This window comes from Anabrus simplex, chromosome 3, assembly GCF_040414725.1.
Source record: "Anabrus simplex isolate iqAnaSimp1 chromosome 3, ASM4041472v1, whole genome shotgun sequence".
Classification (NCBI taxonomy): Eukaryota; Metazoa; Arthropoda; class Insecta; order Orthoptera; family Tettigoniidae; genus Anabrus; species Anabrus simplex.
Window position 1 is genome coordinate 473,406,737 of NC_090267.1, and position 19,481 is coordinate 473,426,217.

The following is a 19,481-nucleotide window of genomic DNA, read 5'->3' on the forward strand; positions in this document are numbered from 1 at the left end:
TGGCAATTCCTTTCATGTCCTTGGGAGGTTTGAAATCACGTATGGCCTGTGTTCTAGAATGACCTACAGCGACACCTTCGGGCGACACAATATGCCCTAGAAATGACATGGAAGGCTTAGCGAAAGCCACCTTGGACAACGGCACGCGGTTGTACTCATACAAGTTCCAATCCGTGGCAAAAGCTGTCAGGTGTTTGGATTCTTCAGCTAGAGGGATCTGATTATACGCCTGATTGAGGTCTAAGATGGTGAAGAATTTAGCTTTCCGAAACCAAGAGAAACAAGAGTGAAAGTCTGGAAGGGGCACAGATTGTAACACCACCTTCTGATTTAAAGCCCTATAGTCAATCACAGGCCTAAAGCCACCTTGAGGTTTCGGAACTAAGAAAATAGGCGATGAATATGCAGACTTAGAGGGCCGAATTATACCATCTTTTAACATGTGATCTACGATCTCCTTCAGAGCCTTCATTTTAGGTGGAGATAACCTATAAGGTGGAAATCGAACAGGAATCGAATCCGTAACTTCAATCTTGTATTCAATAAGGTCAGTAACACCAAGAGTATCGGAGAAAACCTCTGGAAACTACTGACACAACTTACGAATACTATCCGCCTGCTCCTCAGGTAGATGTCTAAGGTCTAACAACATCTCATCCTGGGTAGGCGAAACAGATGTACATGACACAGAACTACATTTAAGTAAGGGGATTTTGAAATTACTAGCAAATTTGAAAGTGCACGACTTGCTCTGAATGTCGAGCACTAGACCGGTGTGAGACATAAAATCCGCTCCAAATATAATGGGGCAAGACAAGTGCTTAGCCACAAACAGTTTAACTTTCCGCGTAAATTTAGCAATTCTAATTTTGGCATTCAGAAAACCTAAAATTTCTAACTGAGAAGTGTTAGCCGAAATGCATTGAACCGAAGACGAACAAAAATCGGAAAATTTACAAACAGATTTTAATTTGGAATAACATTCAGCCGAGATAATGGAACAAACACTGCCTGAGTCTAATAGAACAGTTACAGGTTCATTATTCGATTCAATTTTGAGAAATGGTACAGGAGCGGGGGAATCCGCCGCAATCCTAAAACATTCATTGGGACCTTCAAATGATAAATTAGAAAACTGAATTTTCCCTGAGTTTTTGTCTGATTTAACAGGGGATGAGCCTGAAGAAGGTGGGCACGCCGACTCAACCGATGCCGCTGGTCACTTTACATTGTTCTTAGAAGGTGCACCAGAAGTTGAGCAGGAGGGGGTGCTGTTAGTATTAGGACAATTCTTAGCAAGATTGGAAAAAGCACTGCGTTTAAAACAGCCTCGAGATGACCCTGCTCCATTCTTTGCCCCGTTGGATTTGATCAAAGGGCACTTGTTCCGGAGATGGTCTGCAGACCCACAAGCATAATATTTGCGGGTTGCGATGGTTCGGTGAGGTGGAGGCCGAAGATTACTTGAAGAAGGAGGGGCTCCCTCGCGACACGTAGTGTGTCCACATACCTAACTCCCTCGGCTGAGACAGCCATAGCTTCTAATTCGGCAAAAGTTTGCGGACGCGACTCAAAACACAAGTATGACCTGTAGGACGGTGAAATTCCTTCCACAATGGCCTGTACAATTTGATCTTCAGGGAAATGTAGAGCAAATACCCTAATATAAAACTTAATGTCTTGGATGAAGTCAGCAAGATTCTCATCCATACGCTGTACACGGTAATAGTACTTTTGTATTAGAGAGGACCTTGCCCTAGCCGGAATGAAGTTTGCCAGAAAGTGTGCATGAAAATCTTGTTCAGCGATTGCTCTTACTATTTTTTCAGAGAAGACACCAATGGAATAGGAATAAATGATCTGCAGAATAACACGGAGAAAGAGAAAATAAAAAAGCGTGATCTTGGAACTCAACTAAAAACCTTAGGAATGAAATAGCATCATTGAATTGGTCATAAGATAATATAGATGTCGATTCCCATAGGGAATTTGAAATATTTGTCCCGAATGAGGCAAAGAAGGCATCAATTGTTTGGTAATGAGACAAAGCCTCTTAGTGCATTGGCACTGCCGGTGGCACTAAGTAGCCTACGCAATGGCCCCCGCGGTATGCAGTAGCCAGCGTATTGGTAGGTGTGCTACGTACCAACTGATGAACCCACCCTAGCACACGAGGGCGAAACGCTGGCAACCAAGAATGAGTTAGCTCGAAAATTTATAATGTCCAATAACGGACCATTTACATTGGTATTATGAATTTACTCATTATGATTACCGAGCTCGATAGCTGCAGTCGCTTAATTGCGGCCAGTATCCAGTATTCGGGAGACTGTGGGTTCGAACCCCACTGTCGGCAGCCCTGAAGATGGTTTTCCGTGGTTTCTCATTTTCACACCAGGCAAATGCTGGGGCTGTACCTTAATTAAGGCCACGGCCGCTTCCTTCCCACTCCTAGCCCTTCCCTGTCCCATCGTCGCCATAAGACCTATCTGTGTCGGTGCGACGTAAAGCAAATAACAAAAAAAATCTCATTACGTTTCTTCATTAAATACACAGTTCAAAAAATTCAAATTGTGTGTTGAATAGGAGTACTGAATAAAGACTCATAATGGTACAATTCAGTTCTACCTTCCCATGAAACAATAATCATCACCAGTAAAAGCCCATTCATATGGCCAGCAGATATTTTAACGCCAGTTGGTTAGCATGGTGACATCTTCAGACACGTTGATTAACTTTCGTGAGGAAGTTTACAGAATCTTATACCAGACAGTTACTGCGTTGATGTCGTAAGGATCAGTGAATGCCGTTCCAGCTTTTTTTCAGTCCGGAATTGAAATCCTTGTGGGTTTTAACTCTCCAGCACCTCGGAATCTCCAAAACTCATAATATTAGATAGTAAAACTTCAAACCAATAACATCGTAACATTTAGCCACTTGAAGCATTTTACCGAGTATGGACTGTCGGAAGTTTATCAAATAACAGGATTAAATCGAACTCTTGTATTCCTCAACGTGGGATGTTGTACACGGCTCAGCATAACTGGTCATGGAAAAGTAAGAGAAATTGACCCTTCTAGGAAGGAAGGTTTTGGAAAAAGAAAAGGGGCGGAGGCCAGCGAAGGGCGTGAATATAAATGATTGCCTAGGTCTCGGAAACTTAATATCATCGGTGCCGAAATTTAAGAATTGTTGAGCAATGAAAGTCAGACGGGAGAGGTGAAAGTTAGGGGCCTGGAACAAATAAGTTCAAGCAATTCCATAATCGGTTAGTGGCCTCGTGGTCACCAACCCATTCAATTCCAAATGGGGATCCCTCATTTTTTCCCACTTTGTCACCTTTTTGATAGGAGGTTTTATTCTGACATTCAAACTCTCTCACGTGCAGGGTGTAGAACTGACGTGTCTAATAGGTCTCTGGTTTAATGAGCTCCTTTATACCATGTGCAGTTTGTATACGTACGAAAGTCAACTGCAGTCATAAGACTCCAGAGCTATGAAAACGAAATACCAGTACGGACTGCGATGAGGCTGCAGATTGTCCTCTTTCCTTTTCAACGTCTATAGAAGAAGTGGTACAAGAAATCAAAGAGGAATTTGGAATGGGAATCAGATTTGGCAATGATATTGTTATTCTATCCGAGTCTTTGGAAATCTGAATGGTACAGTCTTGGAGGAGTAGTGCGAGATGAAAGTAGATAAATCCAAAACGAAAGTTATGGAGTGCAATCGAATGAAATTAGGTGATGCAGAAAATATTAGAATAGATAATGATGTCTTGAAGAAAATAGATGAATACTGGTAGTAAAATATCTAACTATGGTATAAGTTAGGGCGACATAAAATGCAGACCAGCACAAACAAGGAAGGTCTTACCAACAATAAATATTACTCGCCCCGAACATATGGGAATAAAAGAAGGTTATCTTAATTCGTCTGGACGTGCCACTGTAGGAAATAAGGTCAATAACTCGCTCAAAATTAAATAGAATAGGAGCTTTTGAAATGTGGTGTTACAGAAGAATGCTGAAGGTAGGATGGATAGATATAATCACGAATTAAGAGTTACTGAATTGAATTGATGGGAGGAGAACGATTTGGCGAAATTTGACCAGAAAAGGAGAGAGAATGATACGACACACCTAAACACAATCTCAGGAATTCTTCAATTTATTTTGTGACGTAATTGTAGGCCGTAAGAAGAGTAGATAAAGGCCAAGGTATGAATATTATTAACAGATTAAATTGGATATAGGGTGCAGTCAGGGGCGGTTCCTAAATAAAGTTTTAGGTTGGGCAAAATTATATTATTGTTGTTTCATATTAAACATTGGTTTATATTTGACATTTATTGTTGCCAATGCTGCCATTATCATCACTCCACACAACACACCATTTTAAATAAATTTTAATAAATGGTTCTTACATTAAAACTGTACTCACATGGCTCCTTATTGGTCCATCTTGGAATGTGAATATAATATCTTTTGTTTGATGAGGTAATAATTTGTTTATTTGTAAATTTATGTTTGGAGGTATAGAAGAGAATTAATTTGTTTTTAAGAATTCCACTTCATTCATTTTCCTATGGCACACGCCATCAGCATATAAAATAACTACCACAAAAGTTAAAAACATAATTTTATAGAAATCGATTTTAATTCACACAGGATTCATTAATGTGCTTGAACTTGGGACACCAGAAAACTGAAAACTATACAAATATATTTTTGTATAAAATCGTAACTTCAACAAGCTGTGAACAATGGCTAGGTACCTGTAGGGTGGACCCATATCCCCTAAACCGTTCTCAGGTTTCAAACAGACAGAGAGAAGCAAGTTCCATTTCACTCCAACGCAACGTTATGGGCCAGTTCTCCAGACCCTTGAAGAGGAAAGAAACTCCTTCCATAGCACAGAAAAATTACCTCACCCGGCCCCTCACTAAATGCACTTCACCTGGAAGATTTTGTAGAGCAGCCCTCGCTATTACACCGTATGCGACTGGCAGAAACTTATGCTAGGGGTGAGTTATGTGCAGAGATGAGAATTATAGGCATGAATAGGTTAAAAGGCAAACGTATATAACCAAGGTGCAAGTGTCTTCTACCCACACAACAGTTCTGAAGTGAGTGTATAAATAGTAGCGATCTGAACCATGAGGACCCCTAAAGTGTCCTCTACTCGCACAACGGTTCTGCGGTGAGATTTGCATAAATGTTACCGATCTGAACTATCAGAACTCCTAAAATTTTTGCACCTCACCGAACATAACTGTAAAGTGGCTAGATGGTACTTGCTCCTTGTTCAAATACGTTTGCAAACATTTGTGGGCCTGGGCCCCGTTTTCATCCGTAAATTACTTCACGCCCCCGTAACAAATTATTGATTTACAGAAGTTGGACTTTTCTCTTGGGATCAATATCTCAAAAGTATTTTATTATGATTTTATAAATATTAATTATAATATATTAATATTACATGTTTCAAAGTAATAATTATAATTCAATCATTTTACAAACGAAGTCATGAATAACACGATACAACGAGGGAATAAAGCAAACTACAGTAAATATATTGCGGAGGAATCTGCACTCACAGCACTTAACATTTCAAACTACATCATCGGTGATTTTTCACAAGTTTTTAAATATTTGGTTCCAACTATTACAGTACACACCTCCGATCAATTTGAATATCTAGCCGTCCTCGGCATTTTGATTTGATGAAAGCTAGCGTAGAAAACCCAGATTCTTGTAGATATTTTGATGGAAACTGCACAATACAATTTGAAAATAAAATTATAATGTTAAAAATATCCTGTAAATATTTCATATATTCATATTTATCAGTTGATTTATTACTTTATTTCCATTGTTGTCATTTAATTACATTTCTTGTCCACATAGAAAACGTTTGTGTAAAATTATAAAAAGTATAATAAATTTTACTATATATTTCATGACAAAATGTTTGTGTTTTTATACATTTTTACACATTTCATGACATATTCATAAATATGAATTTGTTATTCCAACGATACTATGAAGTACAATAATTTTAAGAAAACCTTTCTCTACGTGTACGTTTTAGCGCTAGTTAAGGTAAGTTTTTGTAGTAAATTCTTTTCCTTGTCACAACTTTTTACTGTTTAGCAAATTCACGTTTGATTTTTATTGCTCACCACGCCTTCTCTGAAATTCTCCGACGCCTCCCCGGAGGGCGCGCCCCCAAGTTTAAGAACCGTTTTTCTAACATATTCGTGCATATAATTCCTATCTCTAGTTATGTATACTCCCGTATTTTTAGAGATTCAAGAAGGGGAAACAATCATTTTAAGTAGAATATCTGCAATTTTTAAGATATTAATAAAAAATGTGTAATGAGCCCTAACGGCCCTGGGTGTGCCAGGCCCTTTCGGCCCTTAACAATGGAAAAGTTAGCATAGGATAGAGTAACAGGCAGGGCTGCATCAAACCAATCTATGGGCTGATGACCGAAATGCCTCTTTACTTAGAGGGACTAGGGCACGAAAACAAAGTTTTAAAAGTACTCGTATCCCCTGTGTAAGGGGGTAGATTTCTATGACAAATCATATTTCTTCCTAAATGGTGCAGTAACTACGAGCTCCAGCTGAATTTACAGCAACGATAATTTTGCCTAGTGTTGGGTTGGAGAAAAATAACGTTTATGCTAGTGACGAAGCCAGGTGTATACTTCATGATTGCGTTAGTCCAGTTCAACCAGCCTCAAAAAGTCTCACACTAAGTTATGCTGTTCAGAATAAAGTATCACTAAGTGACACTGCTAGCGGTTGTGATATGAACAAAACCATAGGACGTGGGACGAAGGACAATGTAAATGATAGAGATTGTTCAAAGGCCTAATCAGTTGCTATCAGCCATCCTAATTCACAGGGAATATCTTATCGGATTTCAATAATATGTCTGCTATTTGTGAGAAATAACTGTACTCACAAAGAGGCCAAAAATGATGTTTGCCTTCATTGTAATCCTGTGTAATAGCACAAAACTATAGAGATTAAAGGGAAATTGACTATAAATGTTCGGTACCGAATATTCTGTGTAAATAGGTATTGTTGCTCTAAAACATTGAATGTAATAGTTTCCATACATCCTCATAGTTTTATGTTAAAATAACAAGAACGTATATTGTCCGCTTCTGTGATGTAGTGGTTAGCGTGATTAGCTGTCATCCCCCGAGGCTCAGGTTCGATTCCCGGCTCTGCCACGAAATTTGAACAATGAAACGAGGGCTGGAACGGGGTCCATTCAGCCTCGGGAGATCAAATGCGTAGAGGATCGTTCGATTCCCACCTCAGCCATCCTCGAAGTGGTTTTCCATGGTTTCCCACGTCTCCTCCAGGAAAATGCCGGGATGATACCGAACTCAAGGCCACGGCCACTTCCTTCCCTCTTCATTGTATATCCCTTCCAATCTTCCCATCCCCCACAAGGTCCCTGTTCAGCATAGCAAGTGAGGCCGCCTCGGAAAGTACTAGTCCTCCTTCCCAGTTGTATTCCCCGACCCAAAGTCTCATATTCCAGGACAAAGAACTTGAAGCGGTACAGGTGTGATCCCTCACTGAGTCTGAAGGAAAAACCAACCCTAAAGTGTAAACAGATTAAGAAAGAAAGAAAATATAAAAATCATTATTTGATATCATTGTGCCTTCTTTCCACTGAATTAACCAATTTCACGAAGGATTCTCGCAATTTACAAAACAGGAGAGCACAACTGTATTTCTGACAACTTTTCTATGAATGTAAATCATCCAACGATCGCGAAGAACGGAATACTGCACAGAAGACAGATAGAGTTGTTTCAATAGGAACTACAACAGACCAACCATCCTGTATCAACACAGATCGGAAGAGGAAAAAATAGAAAGGGCCATGCACTTAGAAAAATGCAGATATCGGCCAACGAAAGACAGGGGCCACGAAGAGTGTGAAACTCAAAGGCTCCCTAGTCCAGGGAAATCTAAAAAGAACAAGAGTTGGCCAATTGCGCTCGGAAGAGATAGATGAAAGTGAGGAGCGTGCGACAAGTAAGTGGAATCAATGACGCGACTCAGCTCGGGGCCCCGTGATCTGTTTTATTCTGCAATAAGAAGAGGGTGCAAAACATTGCATCCATGAAGGAAAAATGAAATGGCATGTGGCTTTTAGTGGCAGGAATGTCCGAGGACAAGTTGCAGGCCTTTTTTGAGTTGACTTCCGTAGGTGACCTGCGCGTCCTGATGACGATGAAATGATGATGAAGACGACACGTACACCTAGCCCCCGTGCCAGCGGTATTAAGCAATTATCGTTAAAATTCCCAACCCTGCCGAGAATCGAACCCAGGACCCCTCTGACCAAATCCAACACGCTAACCATTCAGCCATGGAGCCGGACACCATGAAGAAATAAGAGTCTGCCACCTCCGGAGGCCCGGGTTCGATTCCCGGCTCTGCCACGAAATTTGAAAAGTGGTACGAGGGCTGGAACGGGGTCCACTCAGTCTCGGAAGGTACTCTGAGTAGAGGTGGGTTCGATTTCCACCTCAGCCATCCTGGAAGTGGATTTCCGGGGTTTCGCACTTCTCCTCCAGGCAAATACCGGGCCACGGCCGCTTCCTTCCCTCTTCCTTGTCTATCCATTCCAAACTTCCCATCCCCCCACAAGGCCCCTGTTCAGCATAGCAGGTGAGGCCGCCTGGGCGAGGTACTGGTCATCCTCCCCAGTTGTATTCCCCGACCCTGAGTCTGAAGCTCCAGGACACTGCCCTTGAGGCGGAATAGGTGAGATCCCTCGCTGAGTACGAGGGAAAACCGGCCTTGGAAAGCAAACATATTACGAACGAACGAACCTACGGTATCGTGGCGAATGAGAAAGTAACTTCACTGATAGAAATGCATTGTTATTTAAAAAGCTACGAAAGTCGTGGTCTTGAAAGGTTCATTGCATTTTTCTTGTAAAGATGACATATGCCTCTGTGGTGTAGTGGTCAGTGTGAATAGCTGCCACCCCCGGAGGTACGGGGTCGATTCCCGTCTCAGCCACGAAATTTGAAAAATGGTACGTGGGCTGGAACTGGGACCGCTCAGCCTTGGGAGGCCAACTGAATAGAGATGGGTTCGATTCCTACCTCAGCCAGCCTGGATATGGTTTTCCGTGGTTTCCCACTTCTCCTCCAGGCAAATGCCAGAATGGTACCTAACTTAAGGCCACGGCCGCTTACTTCCCTCTTCCTCGTCTATCCCTTCCAATCATCCCAGTCCCCCGCAAGGCCCCTGTTCAGAATAGCAGGTGAGGCCGCCTGGGCGAGGTACTGGTCATCCTCCCCAGTTGTATCCCTCGACCAAGAGCCTGAAGCTCCCTTACACTTCCCTTGAGGCGGTATAGGTGGTATCCCTCGCTGAGTACGAGGGAAAACCGACCCTGGAATAAACAGAAAAAGAAGAAGGAGAAACACATCTTACATAATTTCGCTGGTGTAATAATTTTAAAATATATTTTCTTTTTCAGGTAGTTATAGATGTATTTACTCAAAATGTCCGTCTCTGTGGTTTAGTGTGATTAGCTGCCACCTCGGTAGGCCCAGGTTCGATTCCCGGTACGATTCTCAGACGGTCAACTGAATAGAGGGGAGTTCGTTTCCCTCCTCAGCCATTCTCGAAGTGGTTTTCCATGGTTTCTCCTCCAGGCAAATGCCGGAATGGTACCCAACTTGATGCCACGGCCGCTTCCTTCCCTCTTCCTTGTCTATTCCTTCTAATTTTCATATCCTCCTACAAGGCCCCTGTTCAGCATAGCAAGTGAGGCCGCCTAAGCGAGGTACTGGTCCTCCTTCCCTGTTGTATCCCCGAATCAAAGTCTCACACTCCAGGACACTGACCATGAGGTGGCAGAGGTGGAATTACTCGCTGAATCCAAAGTGAAAATCCAACCCTGGATGGTAAAAGGATTAAGAAAGAAAGAAAGAAAGAAAGAAAAAAAATAAAGATTTACACAAAGTTTTGGCAGACTGAAAAGTCTAACAATTATAAAATAAAATACATATCAAAAAACTTTAAAATCTTTTAAGTCTTCAATCGTGAAATTACCAGCGTTTCGCCCCAGCGTAGCAGTGGGCTTATGAGCTGGAATGTTACACCTTTCCAAGACGCTGGCCCCAGTGCACCGTTGGGACACCACTGCAAACCTACGTAGGGCAATGCAGCGACGGTGCACTAGGAGGAGCATGAGTATCCACTTGTATAAATGCCTGGCTTTCACCTATATCAAAAAATAAGTTTCCTAGAGGGAAACCAGAATATAATTTCACCGATTGCACATGTATTTTTTTAAATAAATATTGTTCAAATAGTAATTATTAGGGCCCGGATTTTTAAGCAGTAACCGCTTAGATTGCAAACTAATTTGGTTAGTAGGAAGTGTCGGCCACCTGCTCTTCCATAATGTAGCAAGAGTAACATAAATTATAGGGGTTTTGATGGGCCGTACCCCTATTGTTTATGCAAACCCCGTAGCATAGTCGTTGTGAAGGTAGACTATACTTGTTACTCGCTTCAGGAAGTTTGCATTCTAACCTATAACTGCATAAACATCTGGGCCCTAGTAATTATATATGTCTAATCTATAGATCAGCGTTGTCTATTACGATATTCCGTTCAGGGATATTTATTGACGGTGACAAGAAAACAAGAGGAACAGTTAGTGCTTCCAGCAGCGGCTGAGTGAGGCTGCTGTATGACAGTGGTATGGAGACAGCTTGAGGCAATGCAGGGCTGCGGGACCAGGGAATATGTCCTGTCACCATCAATAAGCATTCTTGAACTGAATATCGTACTAGAATAGTGTCAGGCTGCTCTACCAATTGGGCTCATAAAATTACACATTAAATAACACGAAGTTTGCTATCATAAACTAAACGAAGTTTTCCGTTGACGTACGGGATGACCAGTGTTTGTTTGGAATAACTATACCTACTGCAAATATAACAAAAAGTAAATAGAAAATATCTTCCGAAACACCATAGGAAGGGTGTCAGACGAATATACATAACTTAGTATAAAAGTAATAAACTGAACTTTTGTTGCACCTAGATATTTTGAAAATGGACCATTTTTTTCAAAACCATAATTTCGGAAATACTGTACACATACTGTATTTATATTTTAATACTAATTAAATCTGAAAATACCGGGGGAGTTGGCCATGCGGTTAGGAGCTGCTGTGAACTTGCATCCGGGAGATAGTGGTTCGAACCCCACTGTCGGCAGCCCTGAAGATGGTTTTCCATGGTTTCCCATTTTCACACCACGCAAATGCTAGGGCTGTACCTTAATTAAGGCCACGCCCGCTTCCTTCCCATTCCTAGGCCTTTCCTGTCCCATCGTCGCCATAAGACCTATCTGTGATAGTGCGACGTAAAACAAATAGCAAAAATAAGTCTGAAAATTTCATGCAAATAGGACTAAAATTACAGAAAAAATAAAAACAGTAAGAAAAATGTATACGTTTCGCTTTACAAAAAACTCATGGTAATAAATACACTGACGGAAAAAATTAGTACACCTTCTTAGAGTTTTCCAATTCACTCAAGATTTATTGTTGAATGCATATGGAGTGCATGAAATTATTACATTTACAGATCAATAGCTCAAGCGGTACTAAGGTACCAGGTGTCGATACATGCTGGAACAGCCATATTAGTACGTGGTGTACCCTCCATGGGCGGCAATGCAGGCACTGATTCGATCATACATGTGGAGAATACTGTCTTGGGATACATTATTCGACGTCTGTTCGACCTGTTCACGTAGTTCTGCAAGAGATGAGGGTTGAGTCGAACGTGTCAGTTGTCGTCCATCAAATCCCACATGTACTCGATGGGAGACAAGCGCGGAGATCGTGCCGGCTAGGGAAGTTGTTGCACGTCTTGCAGAGCACGTTGAGTTTCTCGCGCATTGTGTGGGTGACCATTATCCTGTTGGAACAACCATCACCTTCCTGTTGCAAAAATGGCAAGAGAACGGGTCTTACAACATTCTGCACGTACAGAGCGCTGGTCAGCGTTCCGTCCACAGACATCAAAGGTGAACGATAGTTGTAGCTTATCGCACCCCTGATCATAAGGCCTTGGTGGAACCAGTATTTCTTAGACGAATGCACTCTGCGAGACAGCGCTCGCCAGGTCTACATCGTACACGCGAACGATCATCACTTGCGTGCAGGCAGAATCTACTTTCATCGCTGAAGACCATAGTCCGCTATTCCATCTTCCAAGTGATCCTCTGACGGCACCAGTCGAGCCGTGCACATCGATGCTGTGGCATAAGTGGAAGACGGGCTAGAGGTGTGCGTGCCCGCAGTCCCACTGAAAGTATTCGGTTGGCAACAGTTCGTGCTGACACTTCTGGGCTCACAAACCATCCGTGCTGTGGTAGCTGTACGATCTGTCAATGCTGCCCTTGCAGTACGACGATCTCGGCGGACGTCTCTGCTGCGTGGACGTCCAGAACCTCGTCTACGTGACCACTGCAACCAGCATCGTTGTTACTGACGCAGCACGTCCAACTTGTGTGGCAATTCCACGAATGGACCATCCCGTCACTCGGAGGCCACAATTTGTCCCCTGTCAAACTCGCTCAGTTGGCTGTAGGAAACACGAGTGCGTCTCCCTTACATGACACCTGTTTACTTCACACGTTTACATCACACATGCCCTGTTCAAGGGTACACGCAGAAGGCACTCTGGCAGCTATGTCACTACGCTATCTGTTGGCGGACTACATTGGAACCATTATCAGTATATCTACTATCCCCCAGGTAGCATCTGCCATCATCGGATCAAAATCAATATCCGGCAGTGTATCTTTCAATAAATAAAACTCAAATGCTGATAACGATTTATTTGCATCATTTTACAGAGATGGATACAGAGTTCTTTATTTTATAAAACTTTATATCCCGTGCACTTATGGGACTGAATGTCGCCCCATGACGAAACAAAAGGAGCAAATGTTGACAACCATGGAAATGAAGATGCTTCGATGGTCCATGGGGCTGACCCGATGTGACCACATAAGGAACACGGACGTCCGGCAAAGGTTTGGTGTCGCGCCCATCATAGACAAAGTGAGGGAAGCCCGTCTCCGCTGGTACGGCCACGTCATCAGAAAACAGGACGACTCAGTTGCCAAAACAGCGCTCCACATCAACCCAGAGGGAACAAGACCGCGAGGAAGACCGGCAAAGAGATGGACTGACAACATCACGGCAGACATGCACAGTGTTGGCTTAACACCAGAAGATGTCAACGACAGACAGAAATGGAGGAGATGAAGCAAAGCAGCAGACCCTGCAAGTCGGGATTAATGCTAAGAAAGAGAGAGATATCCCGTGCACCTTTCAAGGTCACTGTTACTAAGTCAGCCATAAGACATAGGCTAAACAGAAGACTGTGAATAAGTTCTACAGTGTGTACCGTAAGAGGGGCTACCACGGCCGACTTGATGCAGCGTAGATCTAGTTGGCCATGTTACTACACTACGTATCTTCAACTAGTGCCTTCCATTTCAACACACTCTATTTATACAAATAAAGTTCATCGTTACTAGGTAAAACATGTTGTGACGTCACTTTCGTTACACAATTTGTCACGTCATGTCAAGCAATTTTTCGGATGGCACCGAGCGCTATGACATATTCACGTCAATATAGTTTTCAGAAGGGTGAATCGTGGGAGGAAATCGAAGTAGCCCATCAGTTGAAAGAATGAATCTAATAGCAAGAGGACTATGATTGTCGTGAAAACGAAATATTCCCTGAAGACATCGCAAACGTAACACTGTAGGGGTGAGAGCGGAACACCTAGAGAGGTTGAATGAACAAGATGAATATGAGGAACATGGCTTCAGTAAGTGAAAATCATTTCAGAGAGTGCTGGAGGGTCCTTGATCACCCTTCTACGTTTACAAGTTAAGAGGTCGTGGGAGAACACATCTGAAAGAAAATAATTAAGGAATGTACTCCTTAATTAGGGGCTGCCTGTCCGAGGTGATAAACGCCCGCTCGGTTCGCCCGGAAGGACGTGGGTTTGAATCCCCGTCAGGAACTCGTAAACTTTAAGAAACGAGATTTCCACTTTTAGAGGTGCATATGACCCTGAGGTTCACTCAGCCTACACGAAAAATGAGTACCTGGTTTATTTCTGGGGGCTTAGAGCTAACCACTCTACCACGTCACGTGCTGAGGTTACGAATAGTGGAAGCCTTTAACTTCCACCCCTCCAAGGGCCTTCATAGCCTGTACGGAGATGACTTTGCTTTTTTTACTCCTTAATTTAGGTCGCGTGTTATTATTCTCAAAGAAAATACCTATTTCTCGTCTCCCTTCCTGAACGTTATAAGGTTTCCTTATTGAGTGTAAGGTCTTTGACAGTTTACACTAGTAAGATGACACTCACTGAAGGGATAGTTGAGAACCAGACAGGAAATGTTAACTGTGTCTTTGAAAGACGAGGAATTTCATTAAACAGAAGAAGTGTACTTCAGCTGAGTACTGCTTTCGACTTTCCATTTGAAGAGAAAATGCGAATTAGATGCGTCTACTGTACTTGAAGTAAGGGAAACAGGAGTCCATTAATTATAATTATTTTTAGATAATTGTGAATCAAATAATGGAGTTCATGCACACCTCGGTGAGTGTTCAGAATAATTTCGTAAAGCAAGTTTTGAGACCTTTCACTAAGACATCAGTTTATCATTCCCGGGGGAGGGGGGATTTCTATGGCCTAAACATGAAATATGTATGCATTCATTATCTAGATACATATAAATATGACCTATAAAATTATTATTACGATTGCTACAGGCTGCAATTAATGTAGAGTTAAAATACACTAGTTCTAATTCTTCTAAATAACCTAAAAATCAACTATAATGCTAGATAGTTAACTCATTAAGGTTACACTGCATACTCCTTGGCAATGAAGGGCCCTGTGGAAGACGAAAACACAACACTTACTTTCACTGTTCAGTATTCAATCAGTTTTACGTTATATCCAAAGCATGTACTATTCGAATGAAGATTTCATACCTGATCTTATCCGACTCGGTGGCTGAATGGTCAACGTACTGGCCTTCGATTCGCAGAGTCCCAGGTTCGATTCCCGGCCGGGTGGGGGAATTTTAACCCTCATTGCTTAACTCCAATGGCCCGGGAGCTGGGTACTTGCGATGTTTCCAACATCCCTGAAACTCACACACCCCACATAATATTATCCTCCACCACAATAACACGCAGTTACCTACACATGGCAGATGCCGCCCACCCTCATCGGAGGGTCTGCCTTACAAGGGATGCACTCAGCTAGAAATAGCCACACGAAATTATTATTATTATTATTATTATTATTATTATTATTATTATTATTATTATTATTATTATTATTATTATTATTATTATTATTATTATACCTGATCTTGTCACAATTATAAGGATTGTTGAAATTTATGACCACATGCAATTAACGTTCTTTGAATGAGAATCCTCTCCTGTTGTCGCTGAGTATCACCTTGTATAGAGGAAAAGTTCTTTCGATATCACATGATGTAACGGGGGCATAATTGAAGTTAAATCACTTGGAGAAAAATTCTGGAAATCTGCGGAATTGCCTCTGCTTTAATGAAAACATTAGCTCTGTTTCCAGGAATTGATCCCATCAGCAAACAATAGCTCTTAAATGCAAGGAACATTCCACACACTACTTTGCAACTTGTCTTCAGTGGGAGTATATTCCAGTCTACCCCGAAAAAAAAATTCTAGTGCTTACTCTGATTCTTATAAAACGGTATTCAAATTAACATTACCAAAATATATCGTGATAATGAGATTTTGTTCAAAATATGGCACAAAATTAAAAAGGCCTAACTATGCATTTATATGCCTAATAAAACAGGTTTTATTTTTATTAGCATGCTTGGAAACGTGTTGAAAATACAGGACTACATGATACAATGTTGAGGGAACCGGGAAGTGTGATAGGCTCAAACATGTCAATTCCCGCTTTTGTACTTAAAATAATCTCCAATCTTTCCTGAAGAATTTGGTGTATCAGTTATTGTGCTGAATTTATATTTGAGGCAATAAAATTAGGTCCAAACATAACTCTGCATGCTGAATATCATTCTTTTTGGATTCTCCGTAAGTCACATTTTTTGAAAATTTCTGTACCTTTTTCTCATAAACTATCACATCAATGTATTTGAAACATGGTAGTCTCTTAGACACTATATAGATCTGATTGTGGAAGAAAATTTAATCAGATATCTCGACTAGTTCATGGAGGCCGTTGTGAAGATCTCCGAAAATTTTACAGAAAATTTCAGTTTTCATCTAGGATTAAAAAATTCTCAACTCCTATAAGAAATAGAACAATAATGTTACTTCAGAAACCCAAGAAAATTTTAAATAATGTGCATGCAAACTTTTTGTATCTGGTTTCAGTATTTACTCAGAGGAAGGTACATGAGTTGCAGAAACTTTTAACAATATTTTTAAAAATATTATTTTTATAATGTTCCTTCTGACACAAAATATTACACAGAGGCTCCATATTCTACCCAAATAAAGACGAATGATTTCTGAATATATAAAAGGAACATTAAAGAAAATACCTGTTTTAGCTTTTGAGATTTATAACTAAACACCGGAAGTTACTTTTTTTTACGTTTCACACTTCCCTGTCGTCTTAATCTATTAATGGTAGTAGGGTCCACTTCTTCAACTTCACTGTCCTCGTCGCTTAGAAGGGGATTTGCAGTGAGGGGTTATGAAAATATCACCACTAAAATAGCATCATTTTCCAATATTATGCCTGCTAATACCCTGTAAACTAAACTACCGTATGTATACTAGAGTAAAATACACTAATTGCAGATGACTGACAACCAATGAAACTAATTTTCATAGTTTCGTAAATGAAAAATTCTGGTCCCTCCCGTTCCCACATTCATTTTAAAAGAACACGTTCATAAATTACTTGATCAAACCCAAGGTACCAAACATTATATCCGGCTCCATGGATAAATGGTTAGAGTGCTTGCCTTTGGTCACAGGGGTCCCGGGTTCGATTCCCGGAAGGATCGGGAATTTTAACAATAATTGGTTAATTCCCCTGGCATATGAACTGGGTGTATGTGCCTTCTTCATCACCATTTCATCCTCATCGCGACGCGCAGGTTGACTATGGGAGTCAAATCGAAAACCCTGGCCAGGCCTCTCAGGAGGCCACACGACTTTTCATTTCATCTCACCAAATATTATTAATACGTAAAGTCAAGAGTCTGAACTACAAACTAAATTTATAATTGTAAAATTAAGAGGAAAGGTATTACTCACGAATATCGACCTGCAATAACGAGAGAAATATCTTGGTGTTTAGGCACCTATACTGGCTCAATAATGGTGTTCAGTACACTAAAGGCGGGTTCTACACTCTCAGTTGTACTAACTCAAACCCTTAAAACGAATTCAAAAAATAGATTTCAAAGTGCCTTTTCTGTTGGGTGAAATGCATGGTGTCTTCTTAAAAGGACAGTGGGAATATATGGATTTTAATAAGTCGTTTGTGGCCTGTTACAGCATTGTATTGACAGTACAAGCTTACGAATGACGGTCAATTTGAACTGGTCCATGCTTCGAAACTCCGAGGGTAGAATATGGTGTTAAATACCTCATTCAGTTCCTCACATACAGCTGCTTGTAATGTTATTTCGTATGATCTATGTACGAAGAGAACACTGGACGAAGTAATAGAGAAGATTTAAATCCGAATAAAAGTATAAAACTTTTCTATTAGTGCAGTAGCCGTCTCTTTATACTTTACGGAAGTGCGCGGGCAGGTAGTTTGAAATACAGCCGAGAGCGCGGAAATGGAATATTCTTGTTGTAATGAAATTATGAGTGGCGTGTTGAGAGCTTCAGGGGATGAATACGGGAACAGTTAGTTTTTTACAGACAAAGCTTATTTTGACGTCGCTAACTCCCTGCCAAGTGGGGTATATAGATTATGATGGAAATGGATATATATTTAAACGTGTTACAAACTGACACCAGGAATAAAAATGAAATGCGTAACAGATAGATTGAGGTTACCGGACTAAAAACTAGAGAACAGCCTGTGAGCCTCTTTCAGAATACCTTCCCAAGAAAACCAAAGACAAATATTATTATTATTATTATTATTATTATTATTATTATTATTATTATTATTATTATTATTATTATTATTATTATTATTATTATTATTATTATTATTATTATTATTGTTATTATTATTATTATTATTATTATTATTATTATTATTATTATTATTATTATTATTATTATTATTTACAAGCGAATGGACCACTAAGGATCACCCTACAACTTCATTTCTTTCTCATCGTGTGGAGTGTTCTCTGTGTCCAATACTCCTTCATGCGTTCGCTGGTCTGCTTCCGTTGTTTATCTGTCCAGCCTCTTCCGGTCTTCCTAGTTCTTCCCGCGGCTTGAACACCTTCCAAATTCTTCAGTGTGTTCCTAAGCGTATTCCTTTCTAACAGCTGGTCTTCCAAGATGCTTAACCTTTCCATATCCTTCTTCGTTTCCTTAATCCATGCTGTAGTGGTCTTTTTTCTCCAGAAGTAATCAAATATCTGTTTGGTAAGTCTGTTGGCGTTCATTCTGTATAGATGTCCAAGAAACGCCAGCCTCCTTTTCTTCATGGTCTCTGAGATTCTTTCCACCTTCTGGTAAACTTCTTTGTTACTCCGAAGTTCCCATCCGCTTTCAGTTTTGACATCTCCCATCATTTTTCTAAAGATTCTTCTTTCCAGGACCTCTAGCTTCTCCAGCTTGTAGTTCATGGACAGGCATTCACTGGCATACAGGCATTCTGTTTTGTCCACGGTGTTGTAATGATTTAATTTGGAATTCCAAGATAAGCACTTCTTATTGTAGATGTTTTCTGTCAAGCTAAATGCTCTCTCCATTCTTGAGATCCGATCTTCCACTGACGCTTTTTCTAGTCCATTCTCCTGTATCGTCTCACCAAGGTACTTGAACTTTTTCACCCTTTCTATCCGTCCAATCTCTGTTTCCAGGAATTTTGTTCCATCTTTGATGTTCGTCATGAATTTGGTCTTTTCTGCTGAGATCCTCAGTCCTGTTTGGCTGTCGATTCTTTCCAAGAGGTTAATTTGGATGGTTGCGACCTCTGGACTTTCTGATAGTATAGCAAAGTCGTCAGCAAAAGCCAAGCAGTTGACTTTAATTCCACCTGATTTTCTCCCTAGACAGATCGGGATTATCCCTTGATGTTCAAGTTCTGAGTTCCATATTCTCACTATATTTTCTAGGACACAGTTGAATAGGAGTGTGGGTAGTCCATCCCCTTGCCTCACGCCTGTCTTGATTTCAAATGAT